We start from the raw sequence: 9,571 nt of genomic DNA on the forward strand, positions 1-9,571 counted from the left end.
GAAGGAAATAATGTATCCTTCTATATATAAATTGTATGCAGTATCTCATACACTGTACCATGCATTTAACACTTTCAGAGTGACTTTTCCAAGTTATTTTTAACAAACAAAAAGGTTTGAAGTTTCATTAATTTTCAAAAGAGCCTTTAAGAATTTTACATGCGGCCGGGCGCAGTGGCTCAAGCCTGTAATCCCAGCACTTTGGGAGGCCGAGACGGGCGGATCACGAGGTCAGGAGATCGAGACCATCCTGGCTAACACTGTGAAACCCCGTCTCTACTAAAAAAAAAAAAACAACAACAACAAAAAACCAGCCGGGCAAGGCGGCGGGCGCCTGTAGTCCCAGCTACTCGGGAGGCTGAGGCAGGAGAATGGCGTAAACCCGGGAGGCAGAGCTTGCAGTGAGCTGAGATCCGGCCACTGCACTCCAGGCTGGGGGACAGAGCGAGACTCCGTCTCCAAAAAAAAAAAAAAAAAAAAAGAATTTTACATGCAATTCATTCATTTTGGAAACTTGTATTGATTTTCTTCTCTTTGAGTAATAACAGATTCAACTGTCAGAGTCTCAGTAGGCAATGTGCTTGAATAAGATTTGCCAACTACTCCAAAATGATCAAGTGAAATACTGAATCTTTGCGTTTTTTCATTTTGTCATATTTAGTATTGTAGTTACAACACAAACATGAAACTGACAACGATTTTGACACTATTAGAAATAATATGTCTTAAACAAGTATTAAGTAGAAATAAATATTTGAGAAGTCACTTTATTAAGTGCTTTTATGTTATAATGATTTTTGTTTAAAGATTTTGATAACTTTTACTGTTCCATGAAACTTTCTGTTTACAGGGATTCAGATAATAAATACCCTAATGTAGAGTGATTGCATTATGAAAACAGATCAGGTGATCAGGTAATAACAGTAACGGCATTTTCCAAAAATATGCAAAGTTAGCATGTAATTAACTCTGGCAAAATATACACCTCTAAACTATTTTTTGTGTCCTGAATTGATGCCAACTGAAATTATGACAGCTGGGATGCCAACTGTATTAGTCTGTTCTCACTCATAAGCAGTGTGGGACTGGGTAATTTATAAAGAAAAAAGGTTTAACTGACTCACAGTTCACCAAGGCTGGGGAGGCCTCAGCAAACTTACAGTCATAGTGGAAGGGGAAGCAAACATGTCTTACATGGCGGCAGGCAACAGAGCTTGTGCAGGGGAACTCCCATTTATAAAACCATCAGATCTCATGAGACGTATTCACTACCATGAGAGCAGTATGGGGGAAACTGCCCCCATGATTCAATTATCTAGACCTGACCCCACCCTTGACATGTGGCAATTATTACAATTTGAAGAGAGATTTGGGTGGGGACACAGCCAAACCGTATCATTCCACCCCTAGTTTCTCCCAAATCTCAGGTCCTCTCATTTCAAAACCAGTCATGCCTTCCCAATAGTACACCAAATTATTACCTCACTTTAGCATTAACTCAAAAGTCCATGGTCCAAACTGCTTTCTCAAGCTGGCATTGAGTGTCTGCAGCTTTTTTGGGTGCATGGTACAAGCTGTTTGTGAATCTACCATTCTGGGAGCTGGAGGACTATGGTCTTCTTCTCACAGCTTCAATAGGCAGTGCCCCAGTGGAGACTCTGTGTGGGCACTCCAACTCCACATTTCCTTTCTGCACTAGCAGGAGTTCTCCATGAGGGCCCCACCTCTGCAGCAAACTTCTGCAGGCATTTCCATACATCCACTGAAATCTAGGCAGAGGTTCCCAAACCTCAATAATTGACTTCTGTGTACCCACAGAGGTAACACCACATGAAAGCTGCCAATGCTTCGTGCCTGCACCTTGTAAAGCAATGAGGTGAGCCATACATTGGTCCCTTTTAGCCACAGATGGGATGCAGGTCACCAAGTCAAGTCCCAAGACTGCACAAGGCAGCAAGGCCCTGGGCCAGGCCCACAAAACCACATTTTCTTCCTAGCCTGTGATGGGAGGCGCTGCTGTGAAGACCTTTAACATGCCCTGGAGACATTTTCCCCATTGTCTTGGCAATTACCATTTGGCTCCTTGTTACTTATGCAAAATTTCTGCAGCTGGCTCGAATTTCTCCTTAGAAAAAGGATTTTTCTTTTTTATCACATCATCAGGTTACAAATTTTCTGAACTTTTATGCTCTGCTTCCCTTCTAAACATAAGTTCCAATTCCAAACCGTATCTTTGTGAATACATAACACTGAATGTTTTTAACAACACCCAGTTCACCTCTTGAATGCTTTGCTGCTTGGATTTTTGTTTTTCCACCAGATGTGTTAAATTATCTTTCTGAAGTTCAAAGTTCCACAAATCTCCAGGGCAGGGGAGAAAAGCTGCCAGTCCCTTTGCTAAAACATAGCAAGAGTCACTTTTGTTCCAGTTCCCCACAAGTTCCTCATCTCCATCTGAGACCACCTCAGCCTGGACTTTATTGTCCATATCACTATCAGCATTTTGGTCAAAGCCATTTAACAAGTTTTTAGGAAGATCCAAACATTTCCACATCTTCCTCTTTTTTTCTATGCCCTCCAAACTGTTCCACCCTCTGTCTGTTACCCAGTTCCAAAGTGGCTTCCACATTTTTGGCTATCTTTACAGTAGCATCCCACTGTACTGGAACCAATTTACTATATTAGTCTGTTCTCATACTGCTAATAAATTTATAAATGAAGAGGTTTAATTGACTCATAGTTCAGCATGGCTGGGGAGGCCTCTGAAAACTTACAGTCATGGTTGAAGGGGAAACAAACACATCTTACATGAGGGCAGGCAACAAAGCTTGCACAGGGGAACTCCCATTTATAAAACCATCAGATCTCATGAGACCTATTCACTACTATGAGAACAGTATGAGAGAAACTGCCCCAACGATTCCATTGTCTCAACCTGTCCCCACCCTTGACACATGGGGATTATTACATTAAAGGTGACAGTTGGGTGGGGACACAGCTAAACCATATCACCAGTAGAATTTAGCATGCAATAAGCAAATGGTGATGTGTTCATTCATTTGGATGAACCAACTAGTAGATGCCCTTTAAAGCGAACGGGCTGATGAGAGTTAAGAAAAAAGATGAAAACAAGAAGAGTCTCAGCAGTAGTTTTACCTAAATGATGAGTGACACACACACATCAAGCTGTGAAAAATTCAAGTATTCCAGGAATAGGCACACATATAGAAGCAAAGGAAGAATGAATTGACAAAATTCAACATATAAGGAGATAGGCCCAAAAGGGGAAAAAAAGTGTTTTTTTCTACTTTCGACTTCCATACTCAACACAACACTTCTGACACCAGAAGTATAGAGGTTCTTTTCCTACACACCAATTATGCAGTGTCCAGCCAGGTACCCTGTAATTCATTTTAACTCTGACACTAGCTACCAGGAAATAACGTCAAATCCCACTGGTTGAGGGCCTCAGTCCCACAAGACTGCCCCCACTTTAGATGCCAGTGGCAAATGGTAGATTGTCACCCATACTTCTGACTGACAGTGTAATCCAGGTTCCCATGACTCCACCTTGGGTTAGATTTGCTAGAACAGCTCACAGAACTCAAAAAACCACTTTACCTGTGTATTATAAAGAATATTAAAAATTATAAAGACAAACATCCAGCTGGAAGAGATGCACAGGGCAAGATATACAAAAAAGGGTCGCAGAGCTTCCATGCCTTCTCTGTGGCTGCTATCTTCCAGAGACCTCCACGTATTCCGCTGTCTGAAAACTCTTCAAAGGCTGTCTTTTTTGGTTTTTAGAGAAGCTTTATTATGTAGGCAGTATTGAGCAAATCACTGGCCATTGCTGATCAACTCAGCATTCAGCCCCTCTGCCGTCCCTGGAGGTTAGTGGGGTAGGCTGGGGGGTGAAGGAGGGGGCTGAAAATTCTAACCCTCTCATCACATAGTTGGTTCCCCTGGCAAGTAGCCCACATCCTGAGGTTATCCAGGAGCTCTCAGCCATCAGTTACCTCATTACTGCAAAAGAAACTCTATCATCTATGCAATTCCAAGTGGTTAGGAGTTCTGTGTAAGAACTAGTGTCAAAGATAAAATATCAGATCAAAAGAATCTCATATCACCCCTATCTACAAATGTTTTAGGAGCTCTGTGCCAGGAAAGTTGGGTCAGCAACCAAATATATATTTCATATTATATCAAAACAGGTTTTAGAGACTTGTTAATGCCATTGCTTTCTTGAAAAACACTAATTAAAAGGTGCAGTACTTTATTATCTATATTTAGCCACTTTTGGTAGGTGATTCCCATAGAACAGATTGTATCTGATGGATATTCCTCTGTAAGGCAGAATTTCTCAAAGAGCTGAAATGTTTATAGAACTCTAATTGATTTTACCTAAAAATGTCTATGATCCTTTAAATATAGGAAACAGTGACTTGAACAAAGCCTAAATATTTTCTTTGCTTGCTTGCCTATTTACTTGCTGTTGGTAGCAATTTTGGTGGGGGAGGATGGGGGAAGATAAGAAAGAAGTTGCGTTTACTTCTCCAAACTTTGTGAAGGCAATTGTTCACTTGAATTTCTCAATGGGAAATTGAAATACAGTATTACGAAAAGTTGCTTATTTTTATAATTTTTATAGGAAAATAAAAGTATACTTTAAGGAGAGTTGTATTAATGTTATTTATTTCCTGTTGTTTTGATTATACAGTTACCAAGCAATGGACTAAACATTAACTGGCTTCTTGTATAAACACTTCTACAAAAAGTGGAATATGCAGGCCAGTCATATGCGGGCTAGTCTAATCTCCCTAGAAAGTCTTCTTTTTTTCTTTTTTTTTCAGGGGTTTGGTTCATCATTAACAGATATCTAGCTCTAAGTATAGAGCTCTAAGTATGCTTTTATATCCAGAAAATAACCAAAGTATGCTTTTATATCCAGAAAATAACCAAATAAAGATAGATTCTGCATAAATGTCCAGCAATCTATTATTTTATGGGGGGATGTTGAATATGTTTATTAGTAACACATACATTCCAAATCAACTATACAAAAAGGAATTAAATAAGGTAAAAAGACAATACAACCATTTCTCTGTGGTGGATATATGTATACAAAGATCACTGTGGTAACCACATTCCTTACAACAGTTAAAAAGTATTAGGTATGAACCAAATATAATCTGATGGCCTTCACTTGCTGTTGAGATAATTAACTGGGAGATTTATGAACTCATTCTGAATTTAACTACTGTGTCTTTCTTTTTTTTTTTTTTTTGAGATGGAGTTTCGCTCTTGTTGACCAGGCTGGAGTGCAATGGCACAATCGTGACTCACCGCAAACTCGGCCTCTCGGGTTCAAGTGATTCTCCTGCCTCAGCCTCCCGAGTAGCTGAAATTACAAGCATGCACCACCATGCCCGGCTAATTTTGTATTTTGAGTAGGGACGGGGTTTCTACATGTTGGTCAGGCTGGTCTTGAACTCCCGACCTCAGGTGATCCGTCCGCCTCTGCCTCCCAAAGTACTGGGATTACAGGTGTGAGGCACCGCACCTGGACAACCATTGTTTCTTTTATGTGTAATTGTAAATCCAGGATTGCCAAAAAGGTTGTCCATCTTTCTTTAGAGAATGTCCTTGAATACTCAAAATTACATTAATATTAAGAATAAAGAATATAAAGATCATAGAATGATTCCCAACTTAAAATTATTTACAAGTAATGAGCAGTATTATTGAATTTAGCATATACTATATCTCAAATCCAGTCATTCAGAAAAAGTAAAAATGTTCTTTACAATGAAAATAGCCACTTAGGGGATCTTCGGTTCCTTAAACATATATGACATATTCCTTAATGGGAGAGGGGGAGAGAGAGAGGGAGGGAGGAGGGAGAGAAACAGACACAGAGAAAGAGAGAGAGAGAGTGAGAGAGAGCGCAAATTCTCTGATGAGAATTAATCAGCAACTTGCTAATTTGTTTAAGGCATATATTAACAACTTCATAAAATGTACATATTCACTTACCTAAGCATGTAATCTGCTAGACTATTTAGATTTCAGTGTGTTTTCTCTGTAATTACTTATTTTACATCGTTAGTTGTAAGAAACTGACAGGAAGCACTAAAATTAGTGCAAAGGCTGACAGAAGTTGAGTCTATGAATCAGAAAGCTGCCAAGAATATGAATTTTTGTCACATACAACAGAGAAATCATTTGTTATGTGTTAAACTCTTTGAGAATTTAGTGAAAATGAACTAATAGAGATATACACTAATAATACAGAGCCTGAGCTCTAACATTTCTCCATTTTTGCTCCCAAGTGTCCCATTAAATTTAAATAATTCCATTCTTTATCTATTTTGTCTGGGACAAAAATGATCTAGTGAGGAGACAGAGAGGGTGAAGAAATAATTTTACAAAACTAGGGTTGAAATTGGAATGTGGCAGTAAGCAGTGAAAGGAACACTGGATTTGGAGACTATATTATTCTGAGTTTGAGATCACCATCACACTATAATCCCTAAAGCTTCTCTTTAATAAGGAGAGTTATAGAACCATAATATTGAAGATCTTTATGATTATTCAGTTAAATCACTGATAGTCATTCATTTATTCTTTGAAAAATATTTAATAAGTAATTATTGTATTTCACTACAGGACATTAAAGCCCCAAGAGGTTAGACCATATACTCAAAGTCAGGAGCTACTTAGTAAATTAGTGGTAGGAACTAAATCTCCTAATAAATAGTTTACATATTCTTGCAGCCACTTGCCTTAAATCCCTTCTCTGTATACTGACTTCTGTGGCTCCATACTAAATGAAGAAGAAGATGGTATACATACCAAAACTGGGCCAAGCACCCGTCTTTGCATGGTTTCTTTGGTGATTATTCCCTTGCTACATTTCCCAGGCAAAATTCCCTTTGACATTAAAATATAAAGGGAAAATCTTCAACTGATGGCCACAGGACCAACAAGAACCGTTGACACCTACAAACCAATGAAAGAAGTGCTAGACATGTGGATAAGGGACTGGACATATTATGTAAAGCATTATTAGTAGAACATAATGGTACAGTACATCTTGAGGAGACTGTGCTTTATATTCTCTCTATATAATTTATAGTTATAAAAATATAAATATATATATATATTTAGCAGGGCATTAGAGAAATGAAGTGGTGCTATTAAGTAAATAAAGAGGTACTTGTCAGAAATTTGTCTGCTGTGTTGATGCATGACTTGTATAAGATAGAAGGACCCATTCAATGGCTTTCTTGTAGTATGTCATAAAGATCAAATTTTGTGATCTCCAGAAATGACTGAAGAATATGAGCCCACTACGGATTGGATTGAAGAAGTTAGTTCTTAACCAGGTTACAATTTAGAATAACCCAGAAAATTTTTATTAGCCCTACTGACCAGATAACAATTGAGACTAATTAGATCAAAGTATACTGTTTACTGTTTAATAAACAGTAAATAGTGTACTGTAAAACACAGGAATCAGTGTTTTTTAAAGCTCTTCAAGTGATTACTTTTTTTAAAGCTCTTCAAGTGATTACTTTGAGCAAGGGCGAACAACAGATTAACGAAAAAATTGGGAAGTTCTGCAATGACTGAATGGGGAAATCAATACAAACTATCTCCACAAAAACAGAAATTTAAATGATTAAAATTGTAAAACAAACATTAGCCCCTAGAAATTAAGAACCTACAGCAAATGAAGAAACATTCCTTCAAGAAAACGGTTAATCTTCAATAAGAACGGTGAGTTTGTGACCTCTGAGACACAGCTCGCTCCATTATCACCACCCACAGCCCTGTGTTAATGAAGCTCTACCTCTGCCACAAAGATGACAAAGGCTTCCTCTCCCACCAGCTTCCAATCTAGGACTAAGGTTTCATTCTGGGAGGGGCAAGCTGCTGACATGTCTTATTCCTGCATCCCTCAACTTAGCACCACGTTGCTGAAAGTCTCCTCCACGTAGGCATAGCTAACAGGATTGGATGTCTCTTCTCATGTTAGCTCTCACTCATAGATGAGAAGTCTACTCTGAACACAGAACATGGAGAATACTGGAGCATCAATTGCTCTGCCTAGCTCAATTATAGCATGGAGGCTTGAAGCTGGGAGGAACAGCAAAGAAGAAAAATAGCTTCTACACCATCCTCAGTGTTCATTCATGAAACAGGGTGTCACTCCAAAAAAGCAGGGTTCCTGCGCCCAGCTATGTTGCAGAGGTATAGGATTTCTGCACAGGGAAAAAGCAGGACATTGGAGCAAAGAGCTCCACAGCTCTGCCAGAGACAACTGACTTTATTTGGAACAGAGAAAGGAGAACTTTATTTCTAAAGCCATTGTTAAAAACAGTGGAGATCTTGGTGGATAGCAGTTAAGAGAAGGCTGGTAGCTTCATAATTGGACAAAGTGGCAGAGTAGCCAGAAGTTTAATAGAAAGAAATAGGAAAAGAAGAAGCCATGAAGAGTATTAATAGCATTATAATAAACTATGGGGAATGTGAATGTTGTACACAGCTGCTAGGTTGCACCTACAAGGGATTCATCAGGGCAGTAGTGGCTGAATATGAAGGCGCTCCCCATGCTGCATACCAACTCATCAAATGGGGAAGCCTCACTGGCACAAGGGGCTTCCACATAACCTGTTACCAAACACTACCAGCACAATAAGCTATGCTGATTTAGGGGTGACTCTTGGAAAGCCAGGAGTAAAAATATCAACATAGTCATCCCCAGCAGTCTGAAAGGTTCTGTGCGTTCCCAAAGAAGCACCTTCTCAGGAATGATCAGAAGGAATCTTCAAGCTACTAGAAGTCCTTGACTAAAGGTGGGAAAAAATCGTAAACTCACTGAACTGTGAACTCTAAGACACACATACACACACACACACACACACACACACACACACACGGGGAATATCTAACTGGTTAAGTAGGCTATAAATCAAGACCAATAAGTGACATATTCTGACTCAGAGGGACACCTAAATAAAAGATCAAAACAAGAGAAAAAACTCAACAAGGACATGAGAGGTTTCAACATGTAAGCAAAATATTTTGCAGAATTAGAATTAGTTAGAAAGAAAAAAATAGCTGTAAATGCTTTATTATGAAATGAGGAAAGATTTCAAATCAATAACCCAACAACCCAGTTTAAGAAAATGGGTGAAGAAGAGCAAATGAAATCCAAAATAGTAGAAGAAAGGAAATAATAAAAACAGGAACAAAAAGAAATATAATAGAGCAAATTAACCAAAACTATATTTGTTCTTTGCGAAATGAACAAAACTATACCTGGCCTAATCGAGGAAAAAAGGAAAATATTAAATTACTAAAATCATAAATGAAAGAGGAACCATCACTGTACACTTTACAGAAATGAAAAGAATCATGGAGGAATACTGTGAACAACTGAACCAATAAATTAGACAACTTAAATGGACACATTTCTAGAAAACCACAAAGTTGGAAAACCTACTTAGGTTTCAAAAGTGAAAAGTCTAAATAGACCCATAACAAATATAGAGATTGAATTCAA

The sequence above is a fragment of the Trachypithecus francoisi genome, unplaced genomic scaffold (assembly GCF_009764315.1).
Source record: "Trachypithecus francoisi isolate TF-2019V2 unplaced genomic scaffold, Tfra_2.0 Lachesis_group19, whole genome shotgun sequence".
NCBI classification, from domain to species: Eukaryota; Metazoa; Chordata; class Mammalia; order Primates; family Cercopithecidae; genus Trachypithecus; species Trachypithecus francoisi.